A 20,736-nucleotide genomic window follows, 5' to 3' on the forward strand; every position below is an offset into this window, starting at 1 on the left:
CTGACACAGGAAGGCTCTGGCCTAGGAAGCATCCATGGTAGCCCCAATGAACTCTATGCATTGCACTGGGGTTAATGTGGACTTCTGTTCATTTATGAGTAGCCCAGCCTCTGGCACATGGAGCAAGTGAGCGTGATGCTGTTCTGCACTTGGGACCTGAACCTGCCTCTGATCAACCAATCGTCCACATAAGGAAAAATTTGCACACCTTTTTGTCTCGGGTGGGCAGCCACTACCACCATGCACTTGGTAAACACCCTCAGAGATGAAGATAGGCCAAAGGGTAGGGCTGTAAACTGGTGGTCGGAGTCAGCCACTATGAAGTGAGGAAAGCTCCTGTGTCTGGGGAGGATAGATATATGAAAGTATGCATCCTTGAGATTGAGGGCAGCATACCAGTCTCCTGGATCCAGGGAAGGGATTATGGAAGCTAGGGAAACCATGCGAAATTTGAGTCTTTTGACATATTTGTTTAGACAATGCAGGTCTAATATGGGTCTCAGATCCCCTTTGCCTTGGGGATGAGAAAATACCTCGAATAGAACCCTTTTCCCCTTCTTCCCTGAGGGACCATTTCCACCGTCCCCAGGCTGAGGATGGAGTCCACCTCCTGTACAAGGAGTTGCTCGTGAGATGGCTCCCTAAAGAGGGACAGAGGGGAAGGGTTGTTGGGGGGGGTAGATGTAAATTGCAGGGCATAGCCCCCTGAGACTACCTCAAGGACCCATTGGTCTGAAGTGATTTTCGCCCACTTGGGTAGAAGGGCCTTAGCCTGTTTAGAAAGGGGCAAGATGGATACAGGAGAACAGTCTGGGAGCCACCCTCGAGCGCACCATCAAAAATATTTCCTTTGCTTGCCCGACCTCCTGGGGGACCCTTGCTTGGGGGCTGAAGACGAGCTAGGGAGATGATTCCTTCTTCTAAACCGCCTATTTCTGTCCTGCTGCCAATAGGGTTGGAAAGGTCTGGGCTGAGACCTTGGCTGCTGCTGTGCCTGAGGGCGTGACTGACGCCTAGAAAACTGGGATGTGTAGAGCCCCAAGGAGCGAAGCGTGGCCGTAGAGTCCTTCAGATCGTGCAACTTTGCATCAGTCTGGTCTGAAAATAAGGCCGACCCATCAAATGGAAGGTCCTGGATGGACTGCTGAACTTCCTGGGACAGCCCCAAGGATTGCAGCCACGAGCACCTTTGCATACAAATAGCGGAGGCTATAGTCCTGCCCACCGAGTTAGCCATGTCCGAGGACGATACACTCCTCCACAGTAGTATTAAAGTCTATGGCCTGGTCCTGGGGCAGAGTCTCAGCGAACCACCTGAGTGAATCCCACAGGTTGAAATTATACCTGCCCAGGAGAGCCTGCTGGTTGGCTATCCTAAACTGAAGGCTTGCAATTGATTAAAACTTTCTCCCAAACAAGTCCAGCTTCTTGTCCTTGTTCTTGGGAGTTGACCCTGGTTGACTCTGCCTATCCCGCTGGTTCGCAGCATCTACCACCAGGATCCCAGGGGCGGGGTGGGTGAACAAATACTCAAACCCCTTGGCTGGGACGTAATATTTCTTCTCGGTCACCTTTGACATCGGGGTAACCAAGGAAGGGGTTTACCAGAGGGCCTTCACAATTTTAAGGACCTCTTCATGGACTGGGATTGCCACTCAAGCTGGGGCAGCCGCTGCCAGAACATTAAAGAGGCTATCTGCAGCCTCTTTTAGTTCCTCCACCTCCAGCCCCAAGTTGGAAGCAACCCTCTTGAGCAGCTCCTGTTGCACCCTGTTGTCATCCAGGGGTACAGAGTGGTCCTGGGAGACTGCCTTGTCAGGGGAGGAGGAGGATTGCAGTGGTGTCACCTGCGGGTGTGCCCCCTCCTGGTGAAAGGTTGTACCTGCTGAGGCTCCCTTATGGGGGTCTGACTCCTCATCCGAGGAGTGATGTTGGTGGGCCTTCTCCAGTACTGGAGGCATGGACTGCAACCCCAAAGATTTAATGGATTGGGGCCCAGGTCCCACTTGGAGACCCCAGGGGGCCAATAAGGCCATTGGGGTGGCCAGTGTCCTTGGGGCCATCCAGGAGCTAACTGCGCCAGGGGCTCTGGCACCTTGTGGGGCATCAACTCGCCTGACGACTGCCCCCCAAGGAAACCCCGAAGCAGCATCGGAGTCTGAGGCCCTGGACCTGTGGTACCATGTCTATCCTGGGTCATGGGCACTTCTCCGTGCCGGAGAACATCCCCTCAACGCCTCCAATCTGGAGGACAAAAAGGAACACCTCCATCGCTGTGCACGGTGCCGACAAGTGGGGTCACGCTCCACAGAGGTAGAAGTACCGGGCTGCAACCTCAGCACTGATGATTTCCCTGCGGCTCCTTAGCGGCCTTCGGTGACCGAGATCGTCGCCGTCTCAAGCTCCTCGGTACCGAGCCCGACTCTGATGACCGGGTTCTTCCCTGCCTGTGCGCGGGCCAACTTCTCAACAGCAAGTGTTCCTCTGACAACCGGGTTCTGCGACACCTTGGTGCAGGCGAACAGATCGGTGATGGCTCCTCCTCTTCCGACAACTGGGTTCTGCGCCACCTGGATGCGGGCGAACACCTCGGTGCCAGAAAGCAGGAACGGGAACTGTCAGAGTGACTCCTAGCAGGCCTCGACCGGTGCCGCCTCCTGTCTTGTGCTGCCTCCAGTGCCGGAGATTGACATCAGTGCCAAGAGGGAGACTCCACATTCCATGTCGGTGCAGGTCGGCGCGACAATGCAGACCTGGAACGAATACTAGGGAGTGGCTCTGCTCTACCCTAGGTGACTGCCTTGCAGGAGATCCTCCTTCCCATATTAGGGATCTCCGCCACCATTCAGGGTGACCCAACGTGGGTTTCCCCTGTGGCACCAGCCCCTTCTCCCTCAGCAGTGGGTGAGGCGGAGGTGGCATGGGCAAGGCCAACAAGGCTCTTGCTGCCTGAAAAGCCTCCGGCGTCGATGCAGCAGAGGGGCTCTCCCAGTCCCAGCAGTCAGGGGAGACTCCCTAAACGGAGAAGCAGGCACTGGAGAAAGGGTCTCTATGGGTCAAGCTTGGTGCATCTCAGTACTCAACCCCACCCATACTGACGGCGTCGGGGAGTGTCCGCATTCCGTGTGCTGCTGCTGCTGCTGCTTCGGCACTGGGGAAGTGGCGCAGTGCCGAGTTGTGGATGGTGCTAATGGTGCGCTCTGTACCGATGCCACACTCGGTACTGAGGTGGAGCGGGTCGACTTGGACGCTGGGCGGAGCTCTGCCTCCATCAGCAGGGCTTTCAATCGGATTTTTCTGTCTTTTTGAGTCCTCGATTTGAAATTCTTGCAGACTGATCCTTTCTGTGGGCTTCCCCCAGGCACTTAAGACACCTGTCGTGGGGGTCGCTGAGCGGGAAGGCCTTTCCGCAGGAGGCAGATGGCTTGAAGCCCGGTGACCGGGGCATGCCCCAGCCGCGCAAAGTCCCAGCTGGGACTGCCTTATCTCTAAGTACACTTAACAACTACTTAACTAACTAAAAACTAAACACAGAACAAACAAGTCCAAAGAAGGGGAATAGTGCTTTTGACTGCAAGCAAGACTAGTTCCAGCAGCCGTCACAGGCGGAAAGAAGGAACTCAGGGGGTGTGGGGCCGGCAGCGCCTCATATACTGCAGCATGTGCGCAGGACTCCAGGGGGCGCTGGAGCCGGCCCTACGGGATCTGCTAAGAGGAGAAAAAAGGATCCAGGTAACCGTGCATGGAGGCGTGCGCACCCCTATAGTGCAATGGACATGAGCAAGCACTCAAAGAAGAATACAGCAATAGGTTCCAATATGCATTCTGAAGCACTATACTGATAAATTGTCAGCTACCAAAACCTTTATACCCTGCCCTAAAATACAATACTATATTTTAATTTGAGGTACTACTAATACCTATAGTTTGTTTTTACTTTTAAGGAAAGGACCCGGTTATCCTGAGCAGTAGAATTAATACTTTTACACTGAGATTTTCCAAGAAGGTGCCAATCCAGTTTTACTATGATGGGGTAGATCACTGCATCTGCATGGAGTCAGTTGAAGGGGCTGAAAATTGTGGACACCGTTCTACCCCCACACTGCTACATGTGCAAGCACAAACCCCTGATGCACACATGTCTAGTAGTGCTCATGCAAAATAAGCCTATATTAGTTAGGCAGTGATAAAATAATACTATCTCACAGTCCCTAATATGTACTTGATACCTCAATATAGGTTTAAAGTACAGTAAACTTCACAAAAGATGAGGATATTTTTTATATATGTAGGAATAGGAAAAGTAAAAAGTACAGTATCTCATTCAGAGAACACTTCCCACCCAACAAAAATACAGTGAAATGATGTAGGCCCTAACTCTTGTTATAGCTAAAGTACTAATGGCAAAATTAAAGTGATGGCACAATTTGTGGGTGTAAAGGAAGTTTTACTCTCTTATACTTTGAAAAGAGCAAGGGTCAGCTCCTAGCAAGTGTGGAGTAAATGAACAGCCATTCCCTAAATGGGTTCAAATATAGGGCCCAGGTCACTGGTTTGCTCTGTCTGCTTTTATGCAGCTCCGGCAGTCCAAAGCAACCATAAACCCAGCTAAGCTGACAATTGTGCCAGAGTGCACTGGTGAAATGTGGCCCACATTCTACAAAAAGCAGCATTAAGGTTTGCCTGTACTGAGCTACTCCACATATACACCAACCACCAGGCTATTCCTACTAATATGTATGGGGAACATGGCAATTATTGCTACATCAGGGGAAGCGCACGTAGTAGGAAAAAGACCACATTGGTATCTGTGCTCCACCGAAACAGAGGGTTTGTATTTTTAGATCTCTGTGACGAGAAGGAACAGCGAAGTGCTCCAAACAGCAGTTTATTCACGCAGAACTTAAGTTACAGATTTTAGGCTGCTGCTAAGCTGTTAGCTGTTAGGAGTACAATTCAGGCAGTCAGGCGCTTACCAGCACGAGGGTGGGGACGCCCATTCTCCACCCTATAAGCACGTTGCAACCAGGGAGCTGACCAACCGGGGGCATCCACTAGTACCTTGACGGATCCACGGAGAGCCTCGACAGGGTGGTGCCTGGGGGGGGTCCCTAATGTGCTTCTTTTCCTGAACTACACTAAGTTGAGCAACAAGCTGATTGGTTAAATCTCAATCCCTTTAGGAATTGGGCCTTAACACTTGGTTTTTGTTATTCTATTGGCAGTTAGCTAGGGGCCAATCCGCAATAAGCTGACATTAGTTGTTTATTGCTATAGCTAGCCCTTAGATGGTTTAAACTGGTTCTGCAGTCAGTCTACTTCTGCTTTCCTCCCAAGGTTATGTCCAGGTCATTTTGGGCCTAGCTATTGTTACTTATGCTAACTCAGGCCTAGTCTTGCCACTCACGCGACCCTTGCGTCACAAAATTCTTCTGCTCCTTACAGTGTCCCCGGGCTTCTATCACAGAGGGTCTTTAGAGAAGTTTTTCTGCAGAAGCTGTGTTCTGTTGAAATTCAACAGTCTCCATCCATTGGTTTTCAGGCTTGCGAAGTGTACATTATTAAGCCACAATTTGAGTATAAATGTTTTCATGTTAGCTCCAGTTATAGAAATAATGGAAATCTGTATCATATATTTCTGTGTATGGGATTATACCTTTCTAAGCAAGTGACTGATGAAGAAATTGCATATACAACTTTTTCTGTGAAATGTACATGGGAATCTACCTTAATAGGGCTGAGACGTGTTTCATAAAATAGAAAGGACTCAAAATAGAGAAACCAAAATAGAAAGATTAAAGAACTAACTATGCTTTGTTACATGATGCTGGGGTGGTATCTGATAAGCCTATAAGTGTTGGAAGGCTGGGGACCACCAAGGTAGGAGAGGGATTGTTCAGGGTGGTCTAAGAGGGTATCACAATGAGTAATGGGTTTAAATGAAGAAAATGAAAATTCATGCTGAATAGAAGGACACATTCTCTTGCTGTAAGCTCAGTAAGGTTGTAGAATAGTCTCCAAGGGAAATAGTTAGAGCCACATCACTTTAGTGATTTGGAAATGAACTTGGCTAAAGACACTTGTACTGTCAGAAGCAATCTTACATATGCAAGGTAATAGACTAACCAAATGGATTTTTTACTCTAATTTCTATGAACCCTTTTTACAGTGGGCAGGATTGGAAACATAATGGAGGTCTCACAGTTGTTTTTAGACCCAATAAACCAGGAGTTTTCCAGAGTGCAGAAATACTAATTTATTGACAGTTTAAACATTTAAAAGGCTCTAGGATTATGTTAACAGAAAATGCCCCAGATGCCTTTTGTAAAATCACTTCTCTTTTACTTGTAGAACTATTTGTTCATATAATTAAAACTAAACTAAACATGCTTCCACATGTTGTTTTAACAGGTGTATTATTTAAAATTAGTATTATGTAGTTTTGAGGTTTTTTTAAAAATAGAGTAATCAGTGAAGTTAAATTTGAAAGATGGGGAATAAGAAATTAGGACACTGGAAGTATTCACCTAATACCATTAAAGTTGCTTTAATGAGCCTGAGACAAGCATGAGATTGTGTTTGTCTGCCTACTGACTAAAAGACTTGCCTTTGCAAAAATGTTTGTTTACTTACGTTGTTCTCACACAAACTAATACCGTAAGATAAGATTTTTCAAATACTTAATGAGTGGTGCTGGTATGAAACAAAAATATGTACTTATATTTGTATTTGATATTAATAAAAATACTTCCATACACTCAAGTAATGAACATTTATAGCTGTTGCAATTGCAAGATATGTTTTCATAACCCATTATGTATACATATCAAGCTACCCTGGGAGGGTCCGTAATAACCAACTGTTCAGTATGATGTGTGGCTCAATATTATAGAACTAGAAGTCCTGATTCACCTTCAGTTGAAATCAATGGAAGTGCACAATTGTAGAATTGGTATAAAGAGTTGTTAAGAATGGTGAATTAGACCTGTAGGTTAATTTTGCTTTTTGCTTTGAAAAACATGCCTATCTTTACACACAGAGCCAGAACAGAATGCATTTGGCTTGCATTTAAAATTCACTTTGTTAATGTTACATGTAGTAAAACAAATGAGGATCATATTGTCACCACCACCACTATATACCAGAATGCTCGCCCCTTAGTTTTACATCTAACAATCAGTCTAGAAGATTTAATCCATAGTAGCTAAATTTAGTGGGTCAAATTTTGTGCTTAATTAGAGGGGAATAAATCCAGAAAAATTCCATTGATTTAAGTGGAACTACTCTATAATTATAACATTGTAAATGTCTGTATCAGCAATTGCCACCTCCGATTCATACAGTATAAAGGCTTTCACTTCTAGCAATAAGATGTTAGCTTTGGAAGGCTCCTATTCTTGAAACGGCTCTGACAACTCATGGACAAGATGATTATCTGATTGCTGCTTTTAATAATGGCACTGATCTAGTCAGGCTCACTGCTGCTGATTTGCCTGAGGGATCTGGGATTAACATTTCTTGGTGCCATTGTTCTTGCATAAACACAAAATATTGTTTTAGGACACCAGTGTAAGACAACGGCTTAGTGCTCCTTTCTGCTTAGTCAACAGCAGTTCCACTTTAGATTGCCACAGAAAACATGACTGACCGCCTCCAAAGAGGCTGCTGACCAAACTCATTAATGCCTTAAACCTACAGGTCCATATTTCCAACATCTGTACTTAAACATTAGAAGGAGATTCAAGGAGAACTAAAAAAACTTTTAATTATTTTTTGTTGTAGCACAATATAAAAAAACGTATCTAGGTAGACTTAAATATGACAAACTAAAGGCAGGAGGCCTGATTCTTCTCTCATTTACACTTTGACATTGGGGTAAATCCAGTGATGTCAGTGTGGCAGTGGAGATGATAGTCATGATTTAAACTAGCATAACTATGCGTATGTCTACACTGCACAAAAAGGTAACTTGGGTTGAAACAGCAGCGAAGACAGCAATTTGGCTTTTAACTCAGGTTAGCAGCACAAGTTCAGTCTGCTAAGGGAGTCTGCAGTTGAACTTGAGCTAACCACCCATGTCTTCATTGCTATTTTAACCTGAGTTAGCTAATGCAAGTTAGCTAACCCAAGTAAAGAACATATCATCCCCCTCCTCCCCCGTAGTGTAAACATACCCCAAGAAGACAATCAGGTCCTGGATCTCTGAGTTTAGAAGTGTTGAGGGAGGGTGGAAAGCTGATTTGCCTATTGAATCACAGCATGCACAATGGAAAATTGCTTGGGAAAATACTAAGTCAGGTACGATTCTTCATTTGCCTATATGTAATTCCATCGCTCACAATGTAATTGGGAGATCAGTAAAGTTAAGTATGGGTCTTGCACTGTTTAATGTGGTAGTCATGTTGAGAGAAATTAGGTATAGTTTTTTCCCTAAAAGCAACTCCATGCCTCCCCTTCTTTTACTGCCACTACAGCCAAAAAGTTCAGATTTGATTTGTTTGATTGTGGCCTATAACTGAGGAAACAATGGTTTATCTGTACTCAGACTTCTGCTCCCTTTAACCACCAGCATATCTGGGTCTAGGCGGGTGAGAAACTACATCACTCAATGGATTTGGCCAGAAGGGATCACTGTATTGTTATCATCTCTATCATCAGCAACTGTACTAATTTCCTTTACAACCAATTTGTTTGCAAAGGTCCAGTTCAAACCAGGTTTTTTTTACATAATGAAACACTGCACTATGTGTCAGCCAACCAACCACTGGATTAGTTTTGTGTTCCTCCTCAATAATTCTATGCTGGTATATTTAAAGCAGTACAAACCATCTGTGGACACAATTTTATTGGTGTAAAGGTGCTTTATACTGGTATAGCCATTCCGATATGTGAAGGGCATCTTTAGACCGATATAATTCACACCCCTAACCAACATACTTATACCAGCACAATTCTCAAGTGTAGACAAGGCCTGGGACTTGCTCTTTCAATTTGATCTGTGCTGGTAGACCCTGGAACACGTGCAGAGCACCAGTATAGATCAGATTGCACTATCACCCTACTCCTTTAAAACAGAACTTTAATTCAAGCAAGTATACTAACACTTTTCACATACATATTGAAGTGAGGGTTTCACTCTGGGCTTTATGAACTAACCCAAGAACCTTACAATCCATTGCAAAGAGAGCTTTAAGTTATAACATAAATAGAAATATATAAAATAAATTGAGTGTGCCGTTAGGCAACCAGTTATTGTTTATGGTAGATGCAGTTTATTTGATATTAAGCATAACATTAAAAATTAAAAGCACAAGCAAGAATAATTTGTTGCCACGGCAGAAATATTGCTGGGGTACATTGGTTTTCTTCACATGTGCAATATTCCCTCTTTTTAAACCTTAAACTTACTCCAATATAAGTAAACACATTTAAGTCTAAAAGCCTGATAATGTGTGTTGATTAGTTGCTCAGAGAAATCATTTACAACATCAGCTAGTTTTTCACAGTAACTTTCCACTACATATAGTTAGAAGAAGTAGCAACAATTATTATCATGAGGGAAAAATAGTTTATATTCTATTACTAAATAATATAAATTAGAAATGGAAAAGAATGACAAGACCATTTAACCTATTTCTCTGTCAATTAGTGCTGGATAAATAATACATTTATGTATTTGATTAATCTTTTTCACCTACTATTTGTGAATTCTCTGTAATACCATAATTTTCTTGAATGTATATAATTATTTGAAATTGTTCAAAGTTCTTTGAATAATTCTAGTCTACAATTTATTCACAGTTTGTTGCAAATATACAATAGCTGAAATTCAACAGATAAGCTGTTTTGATAGTATAAAAAAGTCACTTATTTGTTTTGATCCCCTAATTGAATGAGAATAATTATAAGAATTAGGTGTTTGGTGTAAACTTTTTGCACCAAATAATGAAAAATTAATTTTCTGTGAATATCTTCCAATGTTTGCTTCAAATTCGCTTTTTAGTGACCATTCCGGCTGGTACATTCATGCAAAGAAAGCAAACACAAAAAAAGAGTTAACATAATAAAAACCTTAAAAAAATAATAATAATAAAAAATCAACATTTGAGCAAATATCAGTGGGAAAGTTTGTGCAGCTTTCAGCCAGCTCTACTGACAATTTGAGACCTTTCCTATAATACATTTTATAATGTTTTATATGGTCTAATTTTAAAAGTCTCAAATGCTGGGTCTTCTAATGCTTCCCTTGGAAGACTGTTTCTCAAGTATTCCCCTTCCTCTGTCAGGGAATTTATTAATTTCAGTTTCTTAATTAAAGTCCGAGCTCTGGGTGTAATTTTAATAATTTCATCTCCATACTTGGTATTTATAGCCCATCAAATATTTGTTGACTGTATGTCCCCTTTAATGATCACTTAGACTAGATGGACATTCTTACTGGAACAAACACTATGATTTTTAATTTTGAAATGTCTTTTATCTTATATAAATCATAGTGTTATGTATATTTATCAATTACCAAACCAGTAACAACGGCAAATGACTAGTTAGAATACCAGTTCAGCAAATCAAGTACCAATTACCAAAAATCAAAACAATTGGAATAACATTTTCCAAACCAAAGTATAAAATAAAACTAACACTTATGTAAAATAAAAATAAAGTCAAAATCAAAATGATTTTTCTCAAAAATTTCATTTCCTAGGGAATTTCAAAGTTTTGACATTTTTTTCCAGTTTGAAATGTTGGAGTTTCCCATGGAACAGAAATTTTGCATTTTGACCATCTCTAGTGCACATATTCAGTTTTATTGGTCTTCCCTCATAGTAACTCTCTCCAGCTCCTGTGCATATTTGTTGTCCTTTTCTGAACTCCCTCCAAACTACCAATATCTTATCAATGTAATGATAATCTAATCAATGATAAATGCAAAGTAATGCACATTGGAAAACATAATCTCAACTATACATATAAAATGATGGGGTCTAAGTTAGCCGTAACTACTCAAGAAAGATCTTGGAGACATTGTGGAGAGTTCTCTGAAAACATCCACTCAATGCACAGCGGCAGTCAAAAAAGCTAACAGAATGTTGGGAATCATTAGGAAAGGGGTAGATGATAAGACAGAAAATACCATATTTCCTCTTTATAAATTCATGGTATGCCCACATCTTGAATACTGCATGCAGGTCTGATCGTCCCATCTCAAAAAAGATACATCAGAATTGGAAAATGTACAGAAAAGGACAATTAAAGGGATTAGGGGTATGGAAAAGCTTCCATATTAGGAGAGATTAATAAAACTGGGTATTTTCATCTTGGAATAGAGACAACTAAGGGGGGATAAGATAGAGGTCTATAAAATCATGACTGGTGTGGAGAAAGTAAATAAGGAAGTTTTATTTACTCCTTCTCATAACACAAGAACTAGGGAATCACCAAATGAAATTAATAGACAGCAGGTTTAAAATGAATAAAAGAAAGTAATTCTTCACACATGCACAGTCAACTTGTGGAACTCCTCGCCAGAGGATGTTGTGAAAGCCAAGACAATAATGGGGTTCAAAAAAGAACTAGATAAGTTAATGGAGGACAGGTCCATCAATGGGTATTAGCAAGGTTAGACAGGGATTGCTGTTTGCCAGAGGCTGTGAATGGCCAACGGGATGGATCACTTGTTGATTACCTGTTCTATTAATTCCCTCTGAAGCACCTGGCATCGGCCTCTGTTGGAAGACAGGATACTGGGATAGATGGACCATTTGTCTGACCCAGTGTGGCCATTCTTATGTTCTCACCTTGCTAATAATGTGGTTTCTTGTTATGGTGGGCATTGGAACACCCTGGTTCAGAACCATGGTTGCATCTCTGCCTTAATTTCCCCCTATGACCTATCAATGATTTCACTGAGGATGTATATAGTGAATGGTGCCCCTTCAGGGATCTAGTTTATTTAATCAAAGGCCAGACGTGTATGCAAACGAGCCTCACTTCAGCATCCTAATTAGCGGGGTAGAGTGGAGGTGAGGAGTGTTAATCTTAGTCTGCCTCCGCCTGAGTCCCTCCTTCTCCTCGCTCTAGACTCTTCCGTAGTAAGGCTTTCTAGAGTCACGATCCTCTTCTGGAGTCAGGTCTCCTAACATCACCTGGATAAGGGTACCTTCCCTAGATTCAGGTAACATGCAGAGGTGAAAATGCTACAGCTCCTCCCTAGAGCAGTGTAAAGCTCCCCAATGACCTGGATCCCTTGACACGACCTAAGTAAAGTCTTCTTGCTGGGAATGAGCCTCTGTAGGGTTTTGCTACATTTTAGAACCTGCTCCCTCCAGGAGAAGCTTTCCTCACAGGGTTTCTAAAAACAACTCCCCTGAGAAGTCTCTCCTCAGCAGCTTCCTCTATCTGGGGCCTTTTGACTGAGCCCTCATAAACCTTTATTAGGCCGGGCGTTCTTTAACTAATTACCTGTTGTCTAGCCACATAGGTAAATAAGTACTTACAGGTGGATCTGGGTTGGCTCATTCTCCTTTGGGAGTCCGTCACAGACAGGTTGATTGTTTGAGCCCTTCAGATGGCTAGCTACCCTGTAACATTCCATGGCTGAATTTAATTTGACTTCCTGTCTATTCATTTGGGAAAATCAGTTCTCTGTTATTAGCTTGCATGTCATTGAAAAGATGGCCAGGAGCATAAAGCATGTCACTATGATACTCCTCAAAATATTATGGAATATTTTAAAGCAGTTTAAAGTCCACTTAAGTATTTCTGATTTACTGAAAACTGTACTTAGTACTTATATAGACTTTTCTCTTCAAAGTGCTTCACAGGCATTAACAAAATCCCTATAATGCCTTTATGAGGTAGGTGAGAAACTTTATGACATTTTAAGAGAGTAGAAAAGACACACCTCGACTGAAACGTTTAGAGAAATAAAAGGGTAAATTTCCTCAACTCTTCACACCCAAAGGATACTATGGAAACAATGGGACAAACTGTGTAGGGGCACATTAAAAACTCTCTGTTCAAAGGGTTGTAGTGCTCACATCAAGTGCTGCTTTCTCTTTGCAGCTGCCTGGAATAATATCTTCCTCTTTGCCGTTCCCCTGGCCTACCCGGATTCCCTCCACTTTTATCATTGCTCTCTTCAGTTCCTCGAAGCTTTACTTTTCCTCTCAGAGGGTATTACCTGAAGACTGATCCTGCTTCTTAGCTATTCTCTATAGCCTACCCCACATAGGATCCTTGGTGCCAACAGGCAAAGCATTCATTGTTCTTTACAAACAACTTCTCTCTCAGATCTGACAAATTTACTATACCTAACAGACCATGTCCATGGTATTTATCCATAAAGAGTGGCTTGTGAGGTCTTTTCTGAAAGCTTATAGCCTGTCAATAATCAACAGTGAGATTGAGTATGGTGAGATGTGTGCAACTATATTGAAAACTATGCCTTACAATTTTATAGTAAAAGTTAGTCCTCCTTCAAACCTAATTCAAGAGCCAGCACTAATTCTGCTCATCTTTCCTGCTCTAGTTAACACTTCTCCTTATGGTTTTCCTACAGCTACTCAGCATGAATCTCCCTTATGATTCTGTAATGGACTTACATCCCAACTTGCTACTGACCCCTTGTGGTGTTGTACATCCTTCAGCTTAATTCTTCTTGCCTAGGGCCACCAATAAATTCAAGACAGAGTTCATATCACAGAACAGCCCTTTATTCTATAGAAAACACACCAAATAAGGGGGAAAAATCCTTCCCTCAGGGCTCTCATCCCACTCTTGTTCCATATACAGTCTCTGTATCTTCACTTAGAGCCAAGAAATCCCAGCTCTCCTCCCAGTACTGGGGTACAATAATCTGCTATCTCCCAGTTCACTTTGCTGGAACTAGAACACAGTTCTTGCCACTCTTTACATTGTCCTTGTACAATTCCCTACCCCCAGTTCTTCTCCTCAGATTTGGCCAAGCTGAGCAGCCTTTTGTGCTCTACAGGGATCTCCTTTCTCTAGGATCCTTCCTTCCCCACTGATCCTTCTCCCAGTCAACCCTCACTGAGTTCTAATGAGCTTCCTATTAGACCCAGGTACTTTGCTACCAGTTAAGCCCTAAACAGCCAGATAGAAAATCGCTTATGCTCAAGATGACTTATCTGCATTAGTCATATGTAGACTGGAGTCAGCTTCCCTTCAAAAACGGCCAGTCATCCCATGACAGACTCTTCCAGGCTGCATCTCCATTCAGACCCTCTCTTTCACTCCACCCCATTTGTTTCTTTCTCTGTTCTCCCCTCCGTCCACTCACTAAACCAAAGACACCCCTGCCTCCACACAGTCACTGTAGTTTTTTCAGGGAGGCAAGATGGGTGAGGTACTATCTTTTATTGGACCAACTTCTGTTGGTGAGAGAGACAGGCTTTCTAGCTTACAGAGAGAGCTTGGCAGAAGTTGGTCTAATAAAAGATGTTACCTCACCCACCTTGTCTCTCTAATATCCCGGGACTAACATTGCTACAACAACACTGCATGCAAATGTAGTTTTTCCTCATTCTCCAAATGACCATCTCCTCCTCCAGCTTTCACTTTACATAATCCAGTCTCCTGTTATTGCTAGCACCTCTTTTATTCCAAACATTTCCAAAATAAGTCTCAAGTGAGATTTTGTTACGGTGGTTAAATGAATTTAAGAGTGAAACTGTTAATAACATGAACTTTTTGCATTGCGTGCATTTCTCAGCTAAGCATTCTTATATAGAAACAGCCACAGGAGAGTAAAGTGAAGCATCTATAGTACACAGTCGTTCTCAGTAATTGTCCAGCACAGCTGTGAATTATGCATCAAATTATTTTCCTTGAGAAGAAAGAGCATTGTAATTATTTATCAGTGATGTCTGAAATATTTTTGATAGAGAACTTGATATCCTTGGAAAAATTCTCTCCCTGGAATAATTAAATGGTTCTCTCACTCTCTATTTCAAAGTCTCATCAGAATGGTGCTAAAACCCACAATAGAGAAAATTTAGATCAAGCCAAATGGATATAAGGAAACAGAATCCTCTCCAAAATAAGGAAACTGACATACACAGACACCATGTGTCTGATCAGCCTGTATTAGTAGTGGTGCAAAGAAATTAGTTGGACTCCTTAACCAGGACCACTGCACCATAAAGCTTGGATGAGAGTCCTGTAGATGTTTCAACCATTAGAGCCACATGGACAGCTAGCTCTTGATGGATTCATGCAGGAACTGTGCATGCATGCGCATACGAGCACACACACACACAACTTTTCTCCCAGTTTGGCAGAGAGAGGTTCAGACACAGCTTAGAAAGTATTTCAATTAAAGGTGTTACACTAAACAACAATAGATCACATTATCACGGTATAATCCAATTCACAAAATAATAACTATAGGTCACAGGCTCTCCCCTCTGCACGCTGGAATACTGAAGTTGTGCCTGCTGTAGTCCTTTAGTGCCAGCTATAGCCTGCTGTAGTGGCTGAGGCTCCACAGAGCCCACTGAGCCTCACTGAAACATAACCTAGCTCCCCTGCCTACCTCTTGGAGAAAGGTAGTCCACATTTTTTCCTGTGGAAATTTGAGTTTTCAACAAAAACTCTCATCCTCCCCCCGCCCCCGAACATTTTCAGCTGAAAATGAGAGTTGTAGTGCCTCAATTTGCTGCTTGTGCCCCCATCCTCCTCTATGGACCAGGATATCCAGCTGGGCTACATCTTCCATACTACAGGGAGTCCATGTTACACAGTTTCCCTTCACCCAGAGAGGAGAATATGATGCATTAAGGGAGATGTAGTCCAGATCCTGGTCATTAGAAGAAAATGGGGGCATAAGAAGCAACCTACAACTCTTTTTCAGATGAAATCTTTCAATGAAAAAAAACCCCACAAAAACAAACCAATTTTCAGTGGAAAGCAAATACTTTTTATGAAAAAAAATTTTTTTTGTCCAAAACCCAATTTTCTATCAAAAAGGTTTTGATAGAAAAATTTCCAACAGCCTTACTCTGCTTCTCGACTGGATTCTGCAGAGACTCCTTGCAGTATTTTCTTTTCACACTTCTCCTCCTGGGCTCCCTTTTCCTGCATGCCTTCCCTTCCCAACTTCAGGGTGATTTGCTCCTTATTCAGGCTTTTACTTCCTCTAGCCAGATTCCAGGAGCATCCTGCACTCCGCCTCAGCACCAGGTGAGGGGTCTCTATCCAATCCCTCAAGATAGCTCCCATCCTCAGTTCCATCTTCCTATGTAATCTGATTAGCTAAAGGGCCAGGACTCATTTGTCCATCGTAAACATTACTCACTAAAGTCTCAAAGCAGCTCACCCCCTTCTAGCCATTCAAAGTCAATTGCAGTAGATTATGGATTACTTCACAGGAGCAAAGAATGTACTAAATCCTGATGAATTTATGCCCCAACAGGCTGTGTAAATCAATGGTAATGAAGGTCAACCAGACATGAGAACATCCATGTGTAGAAGAAAACACAGTCTTCACATCTGTTGGGTGGGCAAGGAAAAGACCTTTATTACAAGGTAATTACCTGGGGCAACAGCTTTACCTGAACTGTGCCCCTGATCTGTGTCGCGTGAGGGTTTTTATACAAACTTATTACAAAGTCATTGTTATACAGCAACACAAGGAACTTCCCATATTTGGTTACATTCCTGTATTTGGTTACAAAAGAAGGCATGCACATAGCTTATTGCTAAATTGGAAAAATACAACTTCAGTTAAGAAGAAAGAGAGAGACAGTAGTTTGCTATCTCATTCAGCTTCCGAGAAAACTTCGCCCAGCCTAGCTGACCACTTCTATCGGTCAGCGCATTTCCTAATGTCCTCTCAGCCTTCAGCTACATGCTCAAACTGTCTTTGTGACAAACTTCATGTTTCCACATGCCTAGTGAGGAGGAAAGAGAATTGCAGAGATTGGAGATGGAGATAAGGATTAAAGAAGTGCTTGGGTTGGAGGAGAGGAGAATTCAATCAAGTCAGGATTTTACCCACAAGAGCAGCCCCCAATGCATCTTTGAGCCTGTCTTTCCTACTGCTAGGATTGTGAAGGACATGGGAATTTCTCAGCTTTCGGACACAAGTAACTCCTGCAAATTGCAATGGTCCAAAGTCCAGGACTGATAATGGGCAATCCTCAACCATTGTCACATGTAAGGTTTAATATATGTAGTGACCCATTAGCATCAGTTAACACCTACCTTCTCCATTAATTAGCTGATATCTTTCTAATGGTATGCAGTATTAGTTTCTAGACATAGTACTTCATTGGTCCTTAAATTCATGACATGCTGATTTATATGATCATTTTAGATAATTTATAATGGATTTTTAAATGTCAATCTTACATCTTATTGATACATGCTATCAATACTGTTTTCTTTGATGGGCAGAAAAATCAGAACTCAAAAAGTGTATAGTTTTAAAAATTATAATTTTAAAGCACATTTTGTGAATTAAAGAGAGTAAGGGCTGGATCTGTCCCACATGATGTATTTATCAGATCTAGCTATTATTATTACTACTGATGTGGCATGCAATTATATATTTAGGCTCGCATTCCAAAAAAAAAAAAAGAGAGAAACATTTCTAACGCTCATGGCTACAGAGGTAACCTTCCAAATGTAAACAGAGTGTAACTGAGACAGAGGTGTCTGCCTGATTTGCAGGCAGTCTGAACACTGACTCAGAGGTTTGAATTCCCCTCACCTCTATCAATCTGATTGAAGTATTAGCTTTAAAGACCAATGATGATACTTTGGTGGAAAAAATAGGAAGGAAGAGAAACAAAAGGAAGAAACAGCAATGGATATAAAGGGGAGCATATTTTCAAACTGAGTGAATGTGACAATAAGGCACCAAACAAACGATAAATTAATAAACATTTAGTTGCTACATAAAGACTTATTCTCTTCTTAATCTCTGCAAACCTACTGACATCAGAAGGCATTCCACTCTGCACTGCAGAGAATACATAGTCCTGACGTTATACCACAGACCATAATTAAACATAGAATTTCACCTCTCTACCAAACGAATTTGACATCCTATTTTGAAAGCTTATTATCCAAAATTCTGCTATCCACTACATATTACTGTAAATCCACAATAACTTTGCTTAAATCAATGTGATTACCATACCCCAAATTTAAAGCAAGATACTTTAAATAGAATTAATCCAATTATGTTGGCAATAGCATTTGTATAGTTGCTATACAACAGTTAACCACATATAACATTGCAAAATTAGTTGTTGGCCTTTGACTCCCAACAAGCAAGATGTATTTTAGCAAGTATAACAAACATGACACTGGGTACAGGTTTCAACCATGTCATGAACAGCTGTTATTTATATGAGAAGATAGATTATGGTGACATTTCATTTTGTATTACAGCAATCAGTTCCTAATGAAAGCAACAGAATGTTGCTTGTCTGAAGAATTATTGATCCAGTTCATTTCAAATTTGCTAACACTTCCTGCATAGGTTATACTGGTGAAGCTGTCTCTAGGGCTAAGATGACAGTGTAAAGGCTTGATTTCCAGTGTGGAGTATGAGGATATCTGGTGCTCAATCCTGTTGCTGTTACTCTTGGGTAGCCCTATAAACTTCACTTGGACAACTCAAGATATTTAGGGCTGCTGGATCAGCTACTTAATTTCTTTTCTTGAAGACTAGAGATGTAATTCTTTTGATATGAATGTACACAATTTATTTCCAGATGTAGGACAAATTCTGAGAGGTGCTAAGCACCCGCACCTTCCAACTACTTAAACAGTAGTTGCACATTCTCAGCACCATTCAAGATCTGGCTCAGCTATACTGAATCTGCATTATCATCATTATTATTAATGTTTGGTGCACAGAGTAAAAATGGAAGATTGTGCTTATTTCTCTTGTTTGCCTTAATAACAGCTGTAAATCAGTTCCTTTGAAGCTTGGTTTGTTCCAGGGATGTGTCTTGGTCCCAAGACCAATTAATCGCTACTTGCTTCTTCCTGAAGGCAGCAGGAGGAATTGCTTGTTTGTGCAAATTGTGTGTTCATCATTAGCCATAAAGGAACAGGCAGGGAAAAAGAGATCTAAATCTGACTGTGATAGGCAGCAGTGAGTCTTTTGCACATATACATCTTTCAAGGCAGCTTGCATCCATGAACACTTCTCTGGTTTAACTTTGTGGGTTATTAATTATGTTGTACTGCACTACATTAAGCCACATTAAGCCAAGATGTGCTAGAATACCAAGTCACATTATGAAATCTCTAGAGATTTTTTTTCAGTATGCAGTACTCAGGGAAAAAAAGGAAACTGTTGTTTGTGATTACATTAAAACATCATATTTTTTCTCCTCAAAGGTTTCCTAGAGGAGAAACTCAGTACATTTCTTAGTGGGCAAATGCTCATAATACTAAAAGCACCTGCCATTAGTAATAACTTGTTGGTCACAGCAGAGAGGCAATAGTTATACTATACTATACTATACTATAACAGAGTTATAACATATATAACAGAGTTATAGTATAGCAGAAAATGATCTCTTGCGGACAGTACTGTCAGCAACAGGTTCCCTCTGGCTTCCACTCTCTGAAATAGTTAAACTGCTAGTTTAGATGAATTTTTTTCCTTATGTTACAGAAACTGTGACTGAGTCCTGATGGAATAAGTAATAATACTGAAAACAGTTCTCCATCAGTATTAGCATATAAACAGTTTTGATGACAAGTGAATGTCGGGGCTGGTAATAAAGAGACAGCCATTGGGAGGTGGGAGACAAGCTACTGTAGGCAGCATGCTGTAGTGACCAATACATTGGACTGGGAGGCAGCCAACCTGGCTTCTTCTCTTTCCTGACTCTGCCTTGGATTTGCTGTGTGACCACAGATAACTCACTTATCTGTGCCTCAGTTTCCCCATTTGTAAAATGGATATAATACCCACTTTTAAAAAATATGTTTAGGCCTATGGATGAAAGATGCTAAATTTTATTTTGAGTTTTATTTTATTAATGGTGGGATGTGAAGAATGGAGTACTCATGTAAAATCTACCAATGGCATAATATTTCCATAATGCGTCTTGCTATTTCCAGTTAGTTTGTAATTTGTTTTATATTCGCCGGTGCTAGCAGAGACAAAAATTTTAATTCATCTTATCAATATAAAGAAACTGAATAACGTCTAGAGAGTGCATTCGAAAAGAACTGCTATTAATTAATGGTTGTGAGGTGCCTAAGTAAGTATTGTGATAAAGGGTGTGGTACATATAAATAGTTAGAATTCTGGCTTCTTCCCTTTAGCCATCAACTCGTTCAATATTTTCTTCCATGCAAATGCCTTTTAAGATATGACTACTTTAATGCATAGGCAAGATGTAAATGCGTTTTAATGGGTCCTTTTTCTAGAGAGACACTGTGTATATCTTGAGCATTCAGGGCTTAAATTTAATTTTCTGCTGCATAATGTCTAGAGAGTGCATTCTGGTTTTATATGTCCCTCAGCATAGGGAGAATCTTTTATGTGGCCGTTCCTGTTAATGTGTTTGTTTTAGGGAAGTTTACTTTCAGCTACCATTTTTCTTTCCTCTTAGTCTGATTCATATGTTCTCTGAGCCTCTCCTTTCTTAATGCAGCACGTGCTGATATACTGAGTTAATATGATAACCCATAGTGAAATATGCTTCTTTAATGTCATGGAGCGCAATGAACCAACTAAAA

Source organism: Emydura macquarii, unplaced genomic scaffold (genome assembly GCF_026122565.2).
Source record: "Emydura macquarii macquarii isolate MOO-44397 ecotype Brisbane River unplaced genomic scaffold, CSIRO-AGI_Emac_v2 contig_431, whole genome shotgun sequence".
Lineage (NCBI taxonomy): Eukaryota > Metazoa > Chordata > Testudines > Chelidae > Emydura > Emydura macquarii.